This window comes from Cupressus sempervirens, chromosome 8 (genome assembly GCF_028749045.1).
Source record: "Cupressus sempervirens isolate cs-2001-9-10 chromosome 8, ASM2874904v1, whole genome shotgun sequence".
NCBI classification, from domain to species: domain Eukaryota; kingdom Viridiplantae; phylum Streptophyta; class Pinopsida; order Cupressales; family Cupressaceae; genus Cupressus; species Cupressus sempervirens.
In genome coordinates this window covers 651,976,664-651,999,473 of record NC_143125.1, presented here as the reverse complement: position 1 = coordinate 651,999,473, position 22,810 = coordinate 651,976,664, and the positions used below count along the sequence as shown (strand labels likewise).

The 22,810-nt window shown below is 36.3% G+C and overlaps 1 long non-coding RNA gene across 8 annotated transcripts in view; it reads left to right on the top strand.

The window, feature by feature from the left end:
• LOC149544113 (uncharacterized) overlaps window positions 1-18,951 on the top strand; it is a 45,507-nt gene extending 26,556 nt beyond the window's left edge. For 4 of the 8 annotated variants that reach the window (XR_016355747.1, XR_016355744.1, XR_016355749.1 and 1 more), the window contains exons 4-5: window positions 18,223-18,287; window positions 18,453-18,951. This is a non-coding gene — a long non-coding RNA (uncharacterized LOC149544113). The remainder of the gene's footprint in view (window positions 1-18,222; window positions 18,288-18,452) is intronic. The other 4 variants (XR_016355745.1, XR_016355751.1, XR_016355746.1 and 1 more) reach the window with 1 other exon arrangement.
• The last annotated feature ends 3,859 nt before the right edge of the window (window positions 18,952-22,810 follow it).

Below are 22,810 nucleotides of genomic sequence, written 5' to 3'. Positions count from 1 at the left end.
CCACTCCTCATTACCAGTTCTCTTGCCTCCTCCACAATGAGCCTCTCACTTGCAGGGTCATATTCTTGCAGCTTTTTTACTAGTGCAGCAGCTACCTCATCAGAATCTCTTGGCTTCATTTGTAGGGCAAGTTCATTTTGTTTTACCTTAAATAGAAAACTCTTGAACTCATCACTCTTTATAAAATTGCCATCTTTCATGAATTCACGAGCCTCTATGATTCTATGGTCTATCATTTGAGCTTCCAGCTGTAACTTCTTTGCTCTTTGCTCATCCTCGGAAGCTTGAGATATTAAATATCTTCTCCTTATGTCATCAAAATACTTACTACCTCTTGGCAAAATTTGAAGGGCCTTTTGTTGGGCTTTTTCAGTTAATTCAACCATTTTTTGCTTCTTATGTCTCTGTTTTGTCCACTCAAAACTCTCAGGAATATCATCTTCTTCGTCATCAAAGACTTCAATAACAATCTCGTCATTTGAGTACTCAGGGTCAACCTTTTTACTGATTGCTTTTGGAACTTGGGCTACTAATTCATCAAAATTTGTCATGCAGTTGTCCAATTTTGAAATTTTTATCTGCCTTTTTCATCTCATATTCAAAACTGACAATATCCCTATACTTAATCATTCTTTCTCTTTATTCAACCTCATTTATCCTGTCAGCAATGACATCCTCTTCCCACATGGGTTTTGAATGAGGCAGGGTATATTCTCTCATATTTTTCAAAGCATGTCTAATCACATTGCAAGGATCATAAGTCCTAGCTGGCCCAGTTGGCAGTAGTTTATATCTCCTTAAAACTTCATTTGTTCGCTCAATGGCATTCTTGCCAATTTCAAAGTCTCCCACCTTGGTACATCTACAAAGGAAAATTCCCTTTTTAATACCTTTGCTTAAGTGTTCTTTGTTTTGAGAAATCAATTGCCAAAATATTTTCACAAATCCTAACCTCTCAGGTACATGTTTAGGTAGAATATGGGGGTGGTTGAGGGCATCCAAAAACCCTAATAACAGTATATTCTTCAAATGAAAAGATACGACCCGAATCATGAGTTAACTGCTTCCCAACATCAAAACACAGCTTAGGTTTAACAACCTTTCTTACACTCCTAGGGATTCTTTCAATTATCAACCCTATCATCTTTAATCTGGATGAACAAAATCATGGTAAAAAACAATTACATTGGAATATGGGTAGAATATTTGCCATACCCTTGTCCATCATTGCACTGGCAATTACTCTCCCCATTCTTGAGTAGACTCGAACAAACTCTAATAAAAAATGTTCGAATTGTCGAACAGGATCAGGTGCATTAGTAGAGAGTAATGGTGGAATTTGAAATTCGCCAAGTCTCCTTGCTGAGTAGTAGTGATCTCCTTATGGATACTCTCAATGATGTAATTCACAAAATCATAACCTATATTATGATTTGGGTCTTGAATATTCAAGGCCATAATATAATGTATGAACCTAGGACCTTGTTGATTTCAAACATAGTTTTTTGTAAATATCTTTGGAAGAATTCCAAAGGAATACATTTATCCAGATCCTTCCTCTTTCGAATATCTCCTAAATTCTTCTTTGTAGATGGAATATGCCTGGTCATATTCTGGCCCATATAGAAATTCTTGTGATTGCTGAAATTATCAGTTAATTTCTCCACTTCTATGGGCATTGACATAGGTCCCCCTAAGCCGAAAACCTCTATAAATGTCTCTTTGTGCAGGGATAGGAAAACACTTATATCCTTTCTATGAAATGTCTTGTTGACAGAATTATAACATTTAATTAGGGATTTCACGAGGTCAACATGTATAAATACTTCAAGCATAATTAATTTGCCCAAGTCTCTTACCCATGGGTTACAAACCGGAACCTCTGATGCTCTGTTTCTATAGAAGAACCAAAACAATTAATACCCATTTCTATCAGGAACTTCTGCATCTCTACACAATGCATATGGGTCTTTGAATACCAAATCATCCACTTTCTGTGCATTAGTCAAACTAGGCAAAATGTGAATCCACTCTTCTACAAAAGTGCTTGGAAATTTTGGTGGTGCATCTGGTTGCTCAATTACTGCTCGTGCAATTAGCACTCCCTTCGTCTGAGTCATTTCTACAAGAAAACTGGTTAATTCTGTATATTGAGAGCTGAAAAAGTTTCCTTGGATATCACCCTGCACTTGAAAAGTTCTTAGAAAAAGTAGACAACTTAAGAAAACAGTAAAGGAAATCTTCTGCTCTTCAGACTTTATCAGTTTTTGTAATGAGGCCCTGACTTTTTTTTTTACAATTAAGAGTGGCACACTTGAAAATCTATCAATCTCTCGAAGGACTGGCCAAATCTACACTTTTTAGATTTCCGTACATCCAACTCACCACATCCCAATCCAGCTTAGACTTTGTCATTGAAAAGCCATTCTATGCATTTAGAAATAATAGATGCGACCATGCGATTAGGGCCCTACATCTCAGTACTTCGCAACTTTGCAACGGTTTAGCAAGACACTTAGATTAAGTGTGCGATGCCGCGCTCACTGTTTTCCTTAATCGTAGCGTCGTGACCTAAATCTTATCTGCTACACACATTCTTGCGAACATTTGATGCCTTACAACATTAACAATTTGATCCTACTTTCGCTTGTTGATGACCTCAACTTGCTAACTAGGGTTAGAACCTGCGACAATGCGATGAATTGCATTCGCTACTTTGCAGCCTTCATCATGAGTTGAGCACTAACTTCAGCGGTGGTATAAAAGTTGACTATCACTTCATTGCAACTTGAAACCTTAACTATGTTTAGAGCTTCACAAATCAGCACTGATCATTTCTTTTGACGGCCATACATCCTTCATGACTTTGCAGCTTGAAAAGTGTCCTGGCCACTTAATCGTGTGATCATGCGCTCATGTTAGATTCCTCTGCCATGTGTGCTAGACTAAACCATGTGTCTTCAATTTGGCCTCAGCATCTGGTTGTACTTGAATACGTGTCTTCCTTACACTGCTTCGCAACTTTTAGAAGATTACGATTGAATTTCACATGCGAACATGCAATTTAAACTTTTATATTAATTGCTCTCCTTTATTCGCACGGTCACCACTTTGAATTAGCTAAAGTCAGGAAGACCTGCGATCTTGTGCTTACACTTCTTTTGGCTGTTCATAACTCGGAAATGAAAGTCACCATTGACTGTTGTGAGGTTGCGCAGTGCTTAAAATAGACCGCTTCGCTCCCTTGCCACCCATTGAATGCTTAGTGAGCTAGGGGGTGTGATGTTGTGGAAAAGATTTCACAACATCGCGACTAAATCACACAAAGGCCATGATAAAATAATATGAAAGAATGTTGTAAAAAATAAGGTTATATGATACATCAAAGAATTTTGTACATCTTTATGTTGGATCTTTCAAATTAATTTTGTAAAAGGGGTTTCTACTGCTATCAAAGATGGAATGCTTTGACCTAGGGTTTTATAAGGGTTAATTGAAATTTTGGAACCCTAAGCATGGTAATTGCAAAATCTTTCATGATTTTCACTCATAATTTTCAAAATCTTTGACAAGTGGAAAATCAGACCTAGAAGAGTAATGGCCTTCTAGAACATCAAGTCGCATGATATTCACCAAGTACTCTATGAGTAATGGCAATCTAGAACATCAAGTCATGTGATATTCAACAAGTACTCTATGTAATGGCCTTCTAGAATATCAATTTGGATAACATTCACCATGTGATATTCAACAAGTACTCTGTATAATGGCCTTCCAAGATATCAATATGCATAACATTCACCTTGTACTCAAAAAATGTTTATAAGGTATGTGCACACGCATTATCATAATGGTTACCATATAAACATCTACCATGCATAGTTTATCATGATTACATAGACGTAAGATATCCATCATAATAGAAAATTAAGCTATTGTAAGATCGTCACCTTTCAATAACTTCTGCAAATACATGTGATGATCATTTGGAAGTCGTCACTTCCTCATGATGTTCACAGGGAGTAGGCCCTTTAAATGATGCAATCACACATGATATCAAAAGTTTACATGAAGTCAAAACTCTCTTTGATTCTGATATGATCAAGATCCCCAAAATAAGTGTCAAAGGTGTATCAGGCTGACTCTATATGTAATTTTAGAGTTAGTCAGTCTCAAGGGTTAGGGTTTGATGTCTAGAAACATCTTGGGCGATGTTAAATAGCCTATTTAAAGAATGCCCTTACCTTGTATTTCAAAATTCTTTAATTTCGCATTTGCGGCGATAATAAGAAGTCCATATTTTGTTCTCTCCAATTACAATCATTTCTTTGTTTCAGTTATTTGTTTGTGGTATTAAGGGGAACACCCTTCATCAAGTGGTATTAGAGCCCAAAAGTTCTATGAGAGATAATCTCATCAAGGAGAAGCATAATGGAGGGTTGGTTGGACATTTTGGTAGAGATAAGACCATTGGTTTGGTTGCTGAGAATTATTATTGGCCACAGTTGTAGTAGGATGTGAAGAAGTTTGTGTCGAGTATGTTAGATGGAAGGAGTGAAGCAGAATACTGGGTTCTATCGGCCATTACCTATACTAGAGAAGCTGTGGGAGAATGTCAGCATGGACTTCGTTCTTGGTTTACTAGGGACACAACGAGGGTACGATTCAATATGTTGTTCATGTGGCAGAGTTGTTTTTCTAGATTGTAGATGGGAACAGTCCCATAAATGCTTTTGAATTGAAGCAATTGGATAAAGGACAAACAAGTAGTGCTGAAGCAGAAGAATTTGCTGAACATTTGAAGAACATCCATGAGGAGGTGAAGAAGCACATTACCAAGATGAATATGTAGTACAAGGCTAAGGCAGATGTGAAAAATAGGTATAAGGAATTTCAGATTGGAAATGAAGTCATGGTTCATCTGAGAAAGGAGCATTTTCCAGTGGCTACATATAATAAGCTGAAAACAAAGAAGTTTGGACCATGCAAGATAGTGAAGAGCCATGATTTTGGAAATGCCTATGAAATGGAGTCTCTTGTTGAATCAAATATTTCACCAATATTTAACATCTCAGATCTGACAGAGTATTATGAAGGAGGTGATGGAGATGGAGTTTTAGAAGCATAGTGGAGTTTTCTAAGAGCTAGTTTGGCTACAAAGGAGATCAAGGAGATACTGGACAACTATGTTGGCAAAAGTACAAGGAACAAAACTTATGAAGAGTACTTTGGTCAAATGGAAAGGGAGGCCAGTAGAAGATTCACATGGCTAGCAAGAGAGGAGGTTAACTGCTTTGGTTTTCTTCTTAACACCCGAAACGTGACGGGGTCACTTCTCAAATTACCCCAGGTGTCTGATGCAAGAGCATAATGGGTGTAAGAGCAATCTTGCATCACCCAAAAACATTTTCTTTTTGTTTCTTGAATAAGGGTTGTCTCAGTGCAAAGTTGTTGTTTCTGGAGGCTTGTTGCTTGGTAAGTCAAATCATACAAGCTTGGAATGTCCCAATTTCAAAGGTGGATGCTCATCTTGGATATATCAACGTACTAGTTGAGGCTTAGTGCTATATCATGAGTGTTCGTGGATTTATTGCAGATTTTTAGGTCCAATTTTGGTATAAAAACTTCAGGGTCACTGTTGAAGACCGTAGAGGCCCCAGATGGGGTCGACTAGAGCTTTCGCGAGTTATGTGCTATAGATCTAAAGCTAAGGATTCCAAAAAGTGGTTATAATAGCCAATCAGAGCAATGGTTTGAAATTTATGGCCTTCTGAAGTTGGGCCGGCCAAAATTTCCAAAATATGTGTTGAAGACCTTAGAGGCCCCAGATGGGGTCTGAAATGGGGTCGACTAGAGCTTGCTCGAGTTAAGTGTTGCAGATCAAAAGCTGAGGATTTTGAAAAGTGGTTATAATAGCCTATTAGAGGAACGGTTCGAAAGTTATAGCCATTCGAAGTTGGGCCGGCCAAAATTTTCAAAATACGTGTCAAGCGTTAGGGTTGTATGTCTAGAAATTTCCTGGGTGGTATAAAAATTCCTATTTAGGGAATTGCCATACATTGTCTATGACAGCTCTGGGTGATAGTTCGTAGCTCTGTGTTGCAAATTATTGTATGGAAGGCACACATGTGGGTTTGCATATTGTATTTCAGAATTCCGTTGTTTTGCATTTGCAGCGATAATAAGAAGCCCGTATTTTGTTCTTGCTAATTGCTGTTATTTCTTTGTTTTTGTGATGTGTTTGTGGTATTAAGGGGAGCACCCTTCATTAAAGATATTAAAACATAAGGCGTTTAAAACAGATGACCCACCGAAAATTGCAATTAACTTATGTTTATTTTGTATAGTGACATTTTCTACCAAGTGATAAGACGCTTACAACCCACAGCATAGGATTGTAGGAAACACAACACTCCATCGAATATACCATTCATTGACAGGCAAAAAAGTCTTAGATCCATTTTATATATAATCAGTCAAGGAAGATTTGTCATTCGAACCGATGCCAAACTAATAGCCATGACACAATATAGAATTTCTTTCACTGTACTTATATTCTTCGATGATTTAATATAACCAGGTGCTATAATTTTTGTTTGCCAACAAAAGTAGATGCAGAGCCGGTTTATGTTAAACACATACACTAAATTTAAAATGTGTGGACTTAGATAATTTTTCAAATTGATCATCGAACAAAGAGACACAGTTGCCATGATTATTCTAGTGCATATACCCCTCCACTTCCTCTTATTGCCAATTATACATGTGATACTCCCTTGCTTCAAACAATATATTTTAATTTGCTTCTTTTAATGTCTTTTCTAGGCATTTTAATTTGCAAAGTGGGGTTTGCAAGATTTATTTGCAAATAAAAGGAACTTCATCCAAAGGAATTGAAGAATGGAGAAATAAAATGCCTCTTTTGGGAAAGCAAATCAAGAGTGATGGTAGGAACTTTCAAATCAATGTACCCTTGCAACCGAGGCAACACTACACGCATGAAGTTAAACAAAATACAGAGAATTTCAAGGCTTGGGAAGGGACTCACTTGGAGATTAGCTGCCATGAACATAATGCCTTGGGCATTTAGTTTTGAAGAAGTTTTGTAATCGAATTTAGTAGCTTCACGAGACTCATGCAATAGTTTACTACATGTGGGTTCTCGGTACAAATTGATAAATGAAAGCATTTATGCGCATAGCTCATCATTTTTTTTGTCTTGCTACCTTGTTTGCATGATTTTGACGAAGAAAGGAACTTCAAGTGGCTAGAACGCTCAAAATAGTTGATCTCCAGCCCCCAACAAGAGAGATGCGTGCAAATGATGGTGAAGGCCTTGTCTGATTGTATGCCATTCTTAAGGAGAGTGGAGGAGTGCCAGCTCTAATTTGTATATTAATTATTTCAAGTCAAAACTAGAAAATGCTGCTAGGAAGTACTCTAGACCTATTGTACTTTAATTGCTCTAAACAAACTATTTTATGATTGCCTCATTTGTACCCTTAGTCTCTCTATTTCTGTCTTTATTCTTCTCTATTGCAAATATCATATTTGACCAACTTCTTAAGTCTTTGGTCTTCATTTATAGTCTAGCTTTGATACCATGATGGTTTTTCGGGACCGTTGCAAATGTACTAAGCATCGCTCTGTATTTGGCATGTGATTTCGAACTGCACCCTCCCCATATATAAATAAGAGAGTGAGAGAATAGATATGTCTTTTCATGGGAAATGTCTGTTCATTATCATAATTAAACTCTTATAGTTATATATATACTCTTAATGTAATATATATCTCATACATATCTTTGTATAATTTATTTGAGTAAAGCTTCAAAACATCAATAGGAAGTTGGCAGAGGAGAGATGGCATTGGAAAAAAATCAAGAAATTGATGTGTGTGATGGAGTTTTGTGTGGTTTTTGAAGGTGGAAATTTGGTCTTGGCACCATGGGCACTACCCCTCGACCCAATGGGGGTCGTTGCCCTCAAACCCCTACAAGGGTCACTGCTCCTTCACCTTATTGGGGGTGTTTCCTTTAGATCTCCCTTTTATTTCTGAACTGCACTACAACTTTGAGTTTGTATAGTACAAGTGATTATGTACCTTGTTGTCATTGGTTTTCCTTGATAACACTTGATGTATACTTCTTGTTTGGAAGTCAACTTTTGGGGGGATGATGTAGGCGGCAATTATGCCTGGAATAGTTGAATAAGACTTTTGTGTTAGTTAATGTAATAAAGCATCATTCCGGAGGGGTGTCAGTTGTTTTGTTAATTAGTGATGGTTGGAGACTTAACTGACCGTGTTAAGTCTATTTGTAAAGAGTTTGGAATGAGTGAAAGAGTGGTGAATGTGGATATGGACTTTAATGTAAGACTTCGGTACAATCAATAAAGTAACATCTTGGCATTTGAATGTGTTGTGGATTTGCTATTGTATGGTTCTTCATATTGTTCCTTTGTTATTAATAGAACTTGTTGGATGACGTTAGTACATAATTACAGTGATAATTTTACTTCCATATTTGGCATGTAACAATACCATTTCCATATATGGCATATAAACACTTCTATATCTGGTACATAACACTATAATTTACTTAAGGTTCTGAATAAAATTCCCACAGCCCACTAAATTATGATGTTGGTTGATTCTTTTGTCTATTGCAATTAGGAGATCAATGAGAAGTTTGTACTCCTAGGAAGGAGTAGTGTTCAATGCTAATGCCATCCAATGGTTTTGGTTATATTTTCAACAAATCCCTTTCTAATTTGGATAGCAGCTAGCATCAATTATCTTCATCCTCTAAGGTAATTGGTTGGTAACTACTCAAAACATCATTCAGATTTGATTTTTGTTAGTTGCATGGTGTTGTGAGGTTTTCACATCATCGCCCGAAAATTTTTGGGGACCCTCTTTTTTAGGTTGCCTTAACAATTTTTTTCGGAGTTGTCCAGAGATTGTCGATTGAAAATTTTACACCTTGGACACCTTCGGGCCAAGAGGGATTTGATTTGGTTTATTTTTCAACCAGTGCAAAACTTGATTTTTTCGGAACATGTAATTGTATCCTTAGGGCAAACAAAATTTAAAAAAAAAGTAACTTTTTTTTTCGATGATTAAAATAATATCTGGCAGGATAAAATTGCAAATTTTGCACTTAGATGGAATTGTGAAAATTTGAAATAATCGTATCATTTTCAAAAATGAATTTGTTAGATTTAGTCATTTCGGAAAATCTTGAACTTTTCCAGTGAAAAATAAATTTTTGATAGTGAAATTGATGCTGGAGTTTGAATTTTGACTACTAGGAAAAGGATTTATTTTGTTAAAAAAAAATTTATAATTGCATTGCAAAATTGAAAGTGGACTAAATTGCAAAATTGCATTAATTTGGTTGAAATATTGCCTATAAGATTTTAAAAATGTTGAAGGAAATTGGTAAATTGGAATTGAAAATTGATTTTAGCTTCTTAAATTCAATTTTAATGATATTTTAATTGCCAAAATGTTACTAAATGAAAATTTTGACATCTCCTAGGCTTACCTTGTTTCTATTTTGCAATTTTTGATCAAAACTAGCAATTAAATAAGCCAATTTCACTATGGTCTAAGTAATTTTAACATTGCATTTAAATCTGGGCCATTCTTGAAAGGGTTAATTAAAAATTGTTTTCCCTCTAGGTAGGTCAGCCCACTTGGAGAGGCAAAAAGTGTGGTATAAGAGGGGCTTCCCCTCCCCTTATTTTCTCATTCCTTTTTCCTCCTCCTTGGATGTGCAATTTTCCTCTAGAGGCGAATTTCCAGCTTGGACGATTTTTGGGGCAGAATTTTCCATCTCTTGGCAACATTTTCTCCTCCTTGTTTGGGCGAATTTCTGCCCTAGGGTGATTTTGGAGCAGATCTGATTTCTTTTTCAGCTTGGGTGATTTTTTGAAGTTTGATTTTTCCATCTTTGGCTGTGATTTCTCCTTCTAGATTTAGGCGATTTTATTTGGTGAAGAGGCTATATGATTTAAGGTCTAATTTTTTGGGCAAGTGTGGGCAATTTCAAGGAAGTCGAAATTCTTATTTTTGTTAGGTCATCATTATTTGCAAGGAGGATTCAAATTTCTAAGATCTGATCCGAACTTGAAGAGGATCCGGTTATTGGTAAAGGCAGATTTAAGGTAAAATTCTATTCATTTTTAGAGGTGAAGATTGGTTTTAAAGGCGGATTCCATTTCTCATTCTTGCTTGGTTCGTTTCCCTTATTTTCTTCTTGCACTCATCATCCACCACTTCATCATTCCATTGATAGGCTGAAGCTGGGAAATATAAGTGTAGATTTCATGATAGGACACTTGGAGAGGTAGAAATAAGTGATAGTCCCACCTCTAGGATTGAGGGTTGGAGATTGATAAGTGTAGAGATAGGACTTGGAGAGGCAGGAATAAGCTAGATTCCATTGATAGAAAGAAGGTTTAAGATTGATAAGTGTAGTCCATATCATTTAGAATGAAGGGGTAGAAATAAGTGTTTAGGATGGTAGATGTTAGTGCAAGCAAGAACCCAAAGGGAACGAATACCAAAAAAGACAAAGAAGACATGATCCCTAAGACCACCTTCTTCTCGAAAGTGAGGCGAATAAGTGATATCAATATCGGTACAGTGAACATGATACAGTTGAAGGACAAATTGAAGGAAGGACAATCCCCCATAGTGAAGAAGATCTACAAGAGTGGAATTGTACATGCAGTGGCTTTTCCTCCTACCTTGCCTTGTCCGGAATTGGTAATGGAGTGTGCATCCCAGTTTGATATTGTTTTCAAGTCCATTTTTGATGAAGGGAAGAGAGTGTTAGCCAACATTGGCGGAGAAGTGGTTGAAGAAGTATTGAATATTCCTCAATATAAAGGCATGACAACGGTAATGATGGATCAGGTGACCAAGTTATTTCAGGATAATCATGAGGCTTACTTCATTCATCTAAAGCATAATTGGTTACACGAGGGCAAGAAGGGAGTTACCAACTCATATTTCAAATCAAAATATGGCGATCTTGTTGTGCTTTTCAGCCGAATCATGGGCATGGCTCAAAGTATGCAATTCGAGAACTAGATGTACTACTTTATTGATGAAATTGAAAATGGAAACAAAAAATTTGATTGGGCTGGAATTATAAGTGAAAATTTAGAGTTGCAACTTAGGCTAATGCAAAATCAAAAGCAATTCTATATGAGATCCTATCTTTTCTATCTGATTGCGAGACTATATGAAAGTCTTGGACTTAAGGCGTTAGGAGTGATTGGCAATGGGTTGAGGCAATGTTTGGTGCATGATTGCTATCCATAGCTTCATTTGCACAACACCAAAGATTATAAGATGTTTTATGATGCCTTTGCCATGAAGATGGTAAGGATATTACAAGGGACACCTGCTAAGAGGCTCTCATTGGAAGTAGAAGTAAAAGTTAAGAAGTATGAGAGTCGGTTCATCCAATTTCCACAATTTACATACATTAGAGTGGCAGGGACTATAATTTGTCCCAAGAGACTTCCGAGGTACCCACCCGATAAGATAGTTTTGATGGAGTTGGCTGGGCAACTTGAGCATTATGACAAGATGATGAAACTTAAAGGTGAGACAGGGATTACCTTCTCATTTGGAATAGACAATGATACTTGCCCCAATCTTGTCGCCTTTGCAGCTACGGAGGAGTTAGAATGGTATCATCTTGGATGGTATAGAGCAAGACAGGGATTTGATCCTAATGGTCTTATTAAGGCATCTCATGAAAACACATTCAAACATATTCCTACTATAAAAGATTTTTGGGCCAATGCATAGGATGACTTTCGTGTGAGAAAGCTGGCTTTCTCAAGATTGTCAGTGACCATGATGAGGGCAATCAGATGGAGAGGCCTTGATATTCCTGATGAGTTGGAAGAGGATGAAAATGTGCTAAGAGAAGATTATAATACTGTGGATGGAATAGAATTGGGTCCAGTGGATTAAGATTATCATCAAGATCCTTCCTTAGAAGCAATTACAAGGATAGTTGATCTACACACCAAGTCGTGGTACAATGGGAAGTTAAGGTAATTACAAAGTCAGAAGGTATGCCTTACTTATGGGAAGTTAAAACCAGAGGAAGGTCCAGCAGAGTCAATTGGACAGAAAGGTGAAGGCAGTAGCCAACAACAAAGAACAGTTAAGAGCAAGAAGAGAAATTTGGAGGTTGAGAAAAGCAATGAACGTCAAGAACCTCCAGCAAAGAGACGGAATGCAACACCATCAAGGGAGAGCATAATTGAGGCTAGAAGCCAAGAAGATAATAGAAGTGGACAAGGGGTTGCGACAGAGGTGAGCTCTCATTCGAAATCAAGCAGTTACAACAATAGTATCGAGTACTTTCCTCTCTCGAAGAACTAGCATGGAGATGATGTGACAGTCACTAGTAAAGAAGAGGATAGGCCAATTGATATTGAGGAAATAAGCCAGTGCCTGAGGCCATTGGTGATGCTTTACTAGTCGAATTGAATCCAGATATAAGGAGACGCATTGCACCACTATGGTCAAGGCAAATGCTTATGCCAAGAGGTGAGGTGGTGACTGCCCGAACAGTTGAATATATCCAAGGGTTGATGGATAAAGGTGATAGTGAGAAACAAAACAAATTGCAAAAATGGTGGCAAAGGTAATCAAGATTGATGATGAGAGTCATCGAAAAGTTCATATTGCTATACCAACGGTTAGCAAGGCATTGGATGAGTTGGGGAAGGCTGCCATCAAGAAGAAGCATTTGGGCACCCTTGCCTCTCTCAATGGCTTCATCGGGTATGTGAAGGAGTATGAGAGGGATCATGAGAAGACACTACAAGCAACGAGCAACATGATGAATTCAGCTGAGCTCATGATGAAGCACACGCTTTTCCCTCCCATGAAGGAAGTCAACGACAGGCTAGCCAAGTTCATTGCTTTAGCTAAAAGGATGAAAGAAAAGGGTAGAATTATATTAGAAGATCATTTGATGTAGGCCCTAGTTGCAAATTCTCCTTCTTGGGTAGGATAGGTGTCTAATTCTGATTGGCTACCATTTTGGTGCCTTCTCATTGGTTGCCACTTTTCCTTTTTTTCATTGGTCCATTGATGAGGTGGCATCTTCTAATTGGCCGATGGGGTGGCAACCCTAATTAGGTTTTCTAGGATCTAATCTAGATTGTTGATTTTGCCTCTTAATCTCTACCATTGGTTGTAACTTTCGCCTATATATGAGGCCATTTGCTCTCATTTGTAAAGGGCTGAAGAAAATTGTTGCTAAGATAATACCAAAATTGTTTCTCTTTATCATTGTTGTGACTTGCACGGTGATTAAGAACATTTGGTGTTATTGCATGGCTTCTACTTCCAATAGTTAAAGTTAGATTCCTTTGAAGTTGTTAAAATAGATTTTATTTCAAGAGAGTTGTTAAGAGTAAGAGTAGATGGATAGTTATATGGTAATATTAGTGGATGTTTGATAGGGATCTATAAACTAGGCCACTAGTATCCTAGCAGCTTGTTAGGAAGCCCTGTGTGGTAATCTAGTCTTTTTCCCTCAAATCATTACATCTATGGAGGTATAGTTGCTGGTAAGCTTTCATTAGATTCGATCCCCGTCCATTTGCTAATCTTTCCATTCATAGGAGTAGGAGCAAAGTAGCAAGTAGTTTAGTAATTGGAGTTCATTCTTAGAAAGTTAGTTAGGAGAAACACCATTGGTAGACATATCCTCCATCATCATCACCATCAACATCATTTGGTGCTCATATATTTTACAAAGCTAGATCCATCACCATCGCACCAAAAGTCCAAGTTATCCTTGAATGAACAATGTAAAGCTGCCTACGTGATTAACCAACAAATCACATTAATATAACTGAGTTAGTATCCACAATTGTAAGGAACATTGGAGTTATTCTCATGTCTTCGTGAGTATATACTTTTCAATAGAGGGATTGAGTGTTTGATATTCCATATCAAGTATTCAATTGCTATATGTTATGTAGTGGTACAAAATTGACATCAACATATGCTAGAGGTAATACCAAACTCAATCACTCCGATACGACAATAGCTCTAGACATCTCTCTTCAACACAATCCAATGACAACTTGCTAATTGTTCGAGCATCAAACTTGGTCATGGCAAGTGGTGGTCTTATAGCAATGTATGCATAATATATGCTTCATATGGGTTTACGAGAATTGGTGAAGTTGACATAAATATATGTTCATCAAAGTCATTAAGATCCTATACATAGTCATGTAGGTTTAGAGTTGAATTTTTCAAACACATAAGGATAAAATTAAATCTACATTAGTTGGTCATTATTCAAGACATATACATAAACTGACTTACATAGTGATCAAATCCACCCACTTAATTCAAATTGTTATCCAAAATACACTATTCAGAAACACTTGATTTATTCAATAGATAAGGGGGAAAATATCTAATTAGGTAGGCAAAATTAAGGCATGTCATTTGAAGCTCAACCTAAACTTGGGCACATATCTACAAGAAATGGAGCATGTGTAGCCAATAAAAACACACGTTGTTTGTCTTTTTAGACTTTGCCAGCGAAATTTCACATCATTATTAGGTATGAGTTATCGAGCTTTTTAAACTCATTCATAGCCATCTAACACAAATCCTAACCCCAAATTGCGACCAATGAAGAGGGAAGGTCAAACCAGTTCAGGAAATCATTAAATTTTGGAGCCATTCCCTACAAACTCTAGGTTGTAGATCATTGTTGGGGCAAACATTTCCTACATATTTGTTTCTACAAGTGATCGAGGTGACATGTGGTTTCCTTCACATGGTCTCTCTGTCAACGAACATACGTTTTGAATTTGCACACAAAAAGCCCCTTGTCCAAATGATGATACTTAAATCTAGAAAGAAAATCATAAATAAGCTCATACTTTAGGAAGCCATACTATAAAACTTCGCTTTAAAAATATGGGGGTCTTAAATCTAATTCCACACATCATTATTATAATCTAGCTTGATATTATATAACCTGCAATATAAAAACTAAATATGGATTCTATCCCCATAATGACAATATGCAACTCCATTAAATATTTTTCTCTTACAAAACAATAATTTATAAATTAATACTACCTTAGGAATAAACTAAGAGATATTGGTGTGAGCCTTGCAGAATGAAGAAGGGGTATACTGGTATGGGCTCTCTTGTAAATATCAAAAGAGTTCAGTTGTTATTAGTGATCATTCTCTGTATTAATTGCTGCACTAGCTTTGAAAATAAAAAGTTTTAGGAAATATTTTTCAGAGAAATGGGAATGGATGACTATGACAAATCATTTAGTAGATAGGTGTCACTTAGTGTTTATTGTTATGGGAATTTTTAGTTTGGGGGTCTACAACTGAATTGTCATATTATGTCTTGTTATAATTTAGACAATTCTTTTAAAACTGAATTGTCGTACTGTGCCTTATTAAAATTGAGATAATTCCCTTAAACTGAAAAAACTATAGCCATCAGCATGCACTAAGTTTACAGTTAGGATGGAAGAAAAGTATACCAGTGCAAGCACTTACCTTCGAGCTAGGCCTATGGAATAGAAAACCAGATGTGGGAACTTACATGGTACACCATTGGTTTAAAACAAAAGCCATTTAAGGTGTAAGAAAAGTATGTCAAATCAACTACTTATCTTTGAGCTATGTCTGTGGTACAGAAACCCAGAAGTGGGAACTTACAACTTTGCTTCCACTAAAACAAAAGCCATTTCTAATAATTTTCAAGGATGATGTTGGAGATACCTCTAAGGTAGGCATTAATATATAATTTATCGCCCAGTGTGTATTTATGTCATATTGGGGTAGCTGGGAAGATACCAACTACAGTAATCTTTTGTCTCTTTCAGTAGGCACCACTAAGTTCGATCTCTCTAATCATGGGTTTGTCATAATATGGCTATCCTCTCTCTTTCCTTGTTGCCGTACTCGGCATAGGCTCTTACTTCAAATTGTGTGGCACAACCAAGGAGAATGCTTAGTGATAGTTGGGAATGTTGGCTTTACATCTTCCAATTGTGTATATGCTCTTCCTCTTTATGAGGTTGGGAGTTCTTCATTGTCATTCACACTAGTATTTTTCCAAAGATCTCCTCTTCTTCGTCCCTCTCAAACTTTTAGAATATTGTCTTCTTTGTTTACTCTCTGCTGGTATTCTTCATGGCTTAGCTTAAAGTTGTGCTCCTTAGACAGAAGAAATATACCCCAGAAAGGGCTAAAATGTTCCTCTATTGGTTATGCTTTGATGCTTGTTTGGGGATCCCATTGTGACACCAATCAGAAAGTTCATAACTTCCAATTACCCTTTTTTTTCTTCCAAGTTTCTAAATCCTTCTTAATAAAGCTGTTTTTTTGGCTTGTCCTTGTTGCTTGCTACAGATTATATAAATTCTAAGAGAGAAAGTTGTTCGTTATTATTGGCATGATATGAAACAGCCATAGTTGCACCATAGGTTTGTCTCCTTGCCCTCCTCTACTATGTTTTGTGGTTGTCCGTAGTGTACGTGCACATCATCAACAATGGAATTTTTTCTGAAACCAAATATATATCAAAAGGGAAAGAAATTAATTTAATGATGGAACAAAATCTGATAATGTAAAAGATGCACCCTGTGCGTTAGGCCATATCTGAGAAAATATCCTCTGACGAGGATGAAATGGTACAAATTTATGATGAAAAATTTCAATGTTTGGACCAAGATAGTCAGTAAAAGAGCCAAACACTTAATCATTGGAACTGGTCATATGAATAATTAAATTACTTTAGGTTATGTTATCATTATGGTGCATTGTTTTGATTCCACATAAGTATTGTAGAGCTCGTGATTAGTCCCAAAGAAGTTTGTATTCCCGTCTCTCTTGTTGTTTCCACTCGGTCCAGGCTCTTGCTTTAAATTCACATGGCAGTGCCAATTACCACGTTTGTGACAATATCTTACTCTCTACAGCTCCCACCTCTCGTTATCATTTGATGGCTTCCTTATGCTGTTCAAAACCTCCTATTTTCGCACATTTGAGGAGAATGCTAGTAATGGTTGTGGAACTTTGGCCATATGCCTTCCAATTGTGTTTCTTCTGGTCTCCTCTACAAAGTTGCAAGTCCTTTCTTTTTCCTTTGTGCCAGAGTTTTGTCCACAACTTGCTCTACTTTACCTCTCCAAAGCTCACATAAAATGCACTACTTTGTTTGCACCACCCTCTGCATGACTTGGCTTAAAATGAAGAAACCGACAGCAGAAAGGGCTACAAACTTCCTTTTATGCTCTGATGCCTGTTCAAAGCTCTCATTTTGACACCAGCCAGGAGGGTGTTGAAAAAGCTAATAGGGTCTGATCTTTTTCACCTCCAATTGCCCTATAGTTCTCCTCCTTTCTAAAATCCTTTTTATAAATCTATTTTCTGCCTTGTACTCATCCTTTCCCACACACTTATATTTGGAAAGATGAGATGTCATTGCTCATTAATGACCTGATAGGAAACATCCATTCCTATGCCATAGATTCTTCACCCTGCTGCTTCTCTTGTTCTGATCAATAACTAGTTCAAAAGTAGCCAATTTACGATATGAGAAAAACCTAAAAAATCAATAATAACATTGGATCAAAATGTGGTGGTATAGGATGCACTCTTTTCATCAGAGCATACTGAGAGAATACACTGGGGAGGATGAAGTGGGGGAAAATCTATTATAAAAGAATTGAATGTTTGGACTGAGCTCTTCATTAGTCAAAGAGAAACAATTAATCATCAGGATTCAGAACCAATCACATGAAGAATAAGATTATTTCAGGGTAAAAGCAAGGGGTTTACAATATGATGCATGGCTCTGATCTCACAGAAAAATGATAAAGCATATGACTATGTGCAAATTATTTGTGGTTGTGTTGATAAACCATGGTCACCTCTTTCATGAGCCTATAAAGTCTTATTGCCTGACTATTGATCTGTCATTTGAAGATGTTAAGGTACCTTTTCTTATTTATGTTTCAAAACATTTGTGATGTGGAACTCTAGGAGCCTTAGTGTGTGCCAATCTTTTAAAATTCAAATTGTATAGTTGAGTTAATTTCAGAGAAAGTTTTTGCCTTTTGAAGTTATAACAACGAGATCTTTGTTTAAGTAATATTGTGATTTTGCATGTTGGAGGTGAGGTACGCTATTATACTGACACCAGCAAAGCGCGATGATAAGAGATGTTTGGGTAGCCTTTGGTATGCTGTATTACTGACTACACATTGTTTTTGCAAAAGATTCTGTTTTGTGCTCTAAAATAAACTTGCTTTCTTAAAAATAAATCTATTGGATTCCTGCATATAATTGAAAAATTGTCTTCTATCTAGACATGCTAAATCTATAATATGCAACTGCAATTTCAGGTGGCCACAATAAAGGTAGAAGAATCCATACTAAAGATGTACAGACATGACTTGGCAGCTGGGAAATCTATGTTCTTTGCATCTCATTGAGCTGCAGTTTCTCCTTCATCTGTACTCTGCATTGTGTCAATAAAAATATACAGTATACAAATAGTCTTTTTTTTAATAGCTAATGGGTCGACAGCTAGATTAATTATTACTATTTGTTGAGATTAATTATTATTAAGTGTTAAAGCTCGAGTAGACTCAAACCCATCACCCCCCTGATGAGAGGCTCACAAGTTACCATTGTGCTATAGATAATATAGATTCATACGTTAAAAATAAGCATTCTACAGAATGCCATCATTACAAAATATTTGAGACAATCATTTCTGTCTTCATAATTATTGTCCAGACAATGGGATATTCTCTGTATGGATGCTATGGAGATTGTGTGTTGATCGGATGTATGGTAGTCCTTATGACAACAGGGGACATTTGAAATATTCTTCAATTATTTCATGGGTGTCTAAAGGTCCATTCTTTGACTGCTCTCAGAAAGAAAATAAGTGGGGAACTGTCGAGACTGTCTTTTCAGTGCTATCTGTTTGGATGCATGTTTACTTCTATTTATTACAATGTTTGAACAGAAACAAAATTTTATATTTTAATATTTGCTACAAAACAACTATCAGCTATTTTAATTACATTAATATTTATTTTAATACCAAATTTGGTACAATTATACAAACTTACAACAGTTTTCCCAAAACATATTTATTCAATGTCCTTAATATCTTTAGGTTCAATAGATGACTATGTAACTCATAGCATTCACTTGAGAAGTGGACAAAACCATAGGTTCAATAGATGACTATGTGATTCGTAGCATTCACTTGAGAAGTGGACAAAACCATCTTTGAAGGCAACTTAAGCACGCTCATACTCGTTTTTTTGTAATAAATAATATGGCTTCAAAGAATGGCACATTTGTAAGGACATTATTGATTAAAAAAAAAAAACTTACAACAATTGCTACAGATGTGTCAATTCTCCAATCCTGATAGAGCTTATAATACTCTCTACAACCCAAGGAAGTAATCGTTATTCGATCAAAATTCAAGCAATAAATTTATTGTTTCATATTTTAAAAGACATCAGTACTAAACAAAATTGACTGAAGTTCGAACAAATGTTTTGCTAGAATTCAAACAATAATGCTAGGATAAAATACTGGGATATGCTTTGTTGACTGAGGATGAACATCTTTTGGATATCTTATTGGAAGCTTGCTTCTAGAAAATTAGGGCTTTGAATTTAGATATGGAAGCCTCTAATTTTAGTAAGTCTTTGGTGTTGAAAGAAGGGTTTCTCTCACCTTCGTTGGGAGGTAGTTCCACCTAATCGAATTATGTATTTGTGTATAGGTCCAATTCCTTCCTCGCAGTCTGTCTATGTCAATGGAGGATGGGGTAGTTCGTTTTCCTCCTGCTCTTGATTTTTTTCTTGAGAATACTTTGATGAATATAATGGGGGCTGATTTGGGGTGGTTGTCTCTTCTTTATAAAATCTGCCCCTTGACCACCCCAATTTTTTTTAATAACATCAATCATTAATTTAAATATTCAAGATTCTTCTACTTAATTTAGAAGCGGTAATTCTAAAACTCCTTTGTTCACCATAGTAGCAACAACTCAATATCACAATGTACACTTGATAGTTTTATGTTTCCATATTTAGGGTCATCTCTAGGCCCAAACCTAAGACTCGAGGGTTCACTTATGATGACACTACCTATATATCCTCTTGTGGGATTTAGAGGCTTTGTAGTTCACATGTAGAGGGAGTCTACTCTCTCCTCTTGATGAGATCTCTGATCTCTCTCTAAACCATGACTGTTAATTAAGTTTAATCTTTTAACTTGGTACTATCACAATGAAAGATATACATTGCTATCAAGTGTTGGTTCCATACCCATCACTACCACCCATTAGTTTTGCATATGTATATGGGTCATATCAAAAATCTTGAGCATATGCCATATTTACACGAAGGACTAGCTATTACACATCATAGGTTTAGAAGATGGATAACTTTGCCATATATCATGTACATAATGAGTAGATTTGACATACATCATAAGGTGATATTGAATGGTTCATATATAAATCACAATGGCAATGGTAATTAGCTCATACAAGCATCACGAATGGCATCGAAACTAGCTAATAAATACATCACAAAGATAATGGTTATTGACTCATACAACATCACAAATAATAGTGACTTGCTCATACGTAATGGCTAACCATCCCCTCTCTATAGTGCATCATAGAGAGAATATTGGTTCATTGTGCACTACACTTGGGTTAACATTCCTTTCCCTTGTCTTTTGCACCAATAGATTTTTGGGAAGAGGAGTTGGTGCACCCCATACAACTCTAAGGATCCTTCCTTAATCCAACATAATCAAGTATACCATTAAATATCTAGGAAGCAAATTTGATGCATCCCATGCTACACTGTGGGCTTGTTGGTCATAGAAAGAACTTCACAAGTAGTGAACTAACCTAGCTTGGTGAATTCCAACTATCGTTGCAAATAAGCCATTGGCAACACGTTTGTTTGACTTAGAAGAATTAGCTTTTGACATATACCACTTGGTGACCTTTAGTGATATTGGTGAACCCTTGTGATACCATAGTTAGCTTCAATTGCTGTGACCCATATGGGAAGGAAAGTACTCATACAATTGTTGGTGTATCAAATTTTGGGTAGCCCCAATAAATCATTCACCTTTCTGGACTAGGTGAATGTTGACTAATCCAAAAGATACAATAGTAGCTATAGGCACTTGTCATTGTCACAGTCTAATGACAACTTGTTAAGTGTTATTGTATCAAATCCACAATAGCCTTAGAAGGTTTACCTCTATGAACTAGGTGACTACAAACAAATCCCTTGCAATAACCCATACATCGATCATAGACATAATCTAATGACTCATTTTCACTGTATAATATCCCATTGGTTCACACTTTTTGGGGTCCTACAAAGAAAGAATCACAATGCTAAAGAAGCAAATATGAAAAATATAATAACAATATTTCAAAGTGTATGCATAGGTTTCTTTGAGCTAGGGGTTAAACATCACAAACTTGTAATAGACACTAAGCCAACATTGGATGACATCCTTTAAAGCTTGCAAGAGATTAGGTCAATAAATTCATAATACCTCCCCATGTCTTACTTATTTTTGAAGGGGTCAAAGTTTCACAATTAGAATTGTAAGTTTCCACTTCTAGGTTTCTATTCTACTTGCAATTTTAAATTGCAAAAAATTAGAATTTTGTCCAACCTTATTCATGCCAAGTTGATTACTTGAGCCAAACACAGAAAAAATCCTAGACAACATCTTTATAATTCTAATTTTTGCATGTATCACAAATTCCATGGACACTCCACTAATGAATGTTAGGAATTTCAATCAGAATTGAACAATTCATTGATTTTGGAACCATTAAAGTAACATGTGACAATGGGTGGCATCATTATCAAAGATCATTCTAAATAACATCTTATTTCCTACTATAATGCTTTCCACCATGTGACACTAGTAGCTTATATTTTGGGTGCTCATTTTAAGTCATGGTAGTACAAATTTTACGTTTAGTCATACTCTAGGAGCTCAACACAATTGCTTAATCATTCTTGGCCCTATGCTATGGGACTCGAGAACATTTTTCAATTTTTTTTTCCTTTTGAGGATTAACTTTCCCTTTGTTGAGTTGTACCTTTTATAATAGGACACTATTTATTGCATGTAATTATTTGTTCTTGATCAGTATTATGTCTTTTTTATGAGGTTTACATCCTTGATTATGACTTATTCCTTTCTTGGAAGTGCTTTTATATTATAAATGATCTCTTACTTGGTGTGTTTAGTATGTTATTCTCCACCAACAATCCCCTTACCTACCAATAAGGAATATGTGTATTTTTAAAAAAATCTCTTGTCCCTTTCTTAGTCAATGACTTTTTCCTTGTTATAGATCTCCTTTCGAGGTATGTCTTTAAGGAAATATATCTTTCTCCTTCCCTTACACATCCATTGAAAGGACCCCATTACACTTTTTGTAAGATATCTTTTTATAGCTATCTCCTTATTGCTTCCAAAAAAAAAGTATACCCTTTTTGACTTGGATTGTATGTACATCTTTTATTATAGGATGTTTCCTTGGTGATTAAGGTGTTTATCTTTGTTCTCCTTTCCTTTTAGACATCATCATAGTCATATGTTGACATATTGATGTTGGGGTGGGGGAAGGGGTAGAAGGGCATATCCTCCTCACAACTCATGTTGTTGGATTTCCTCA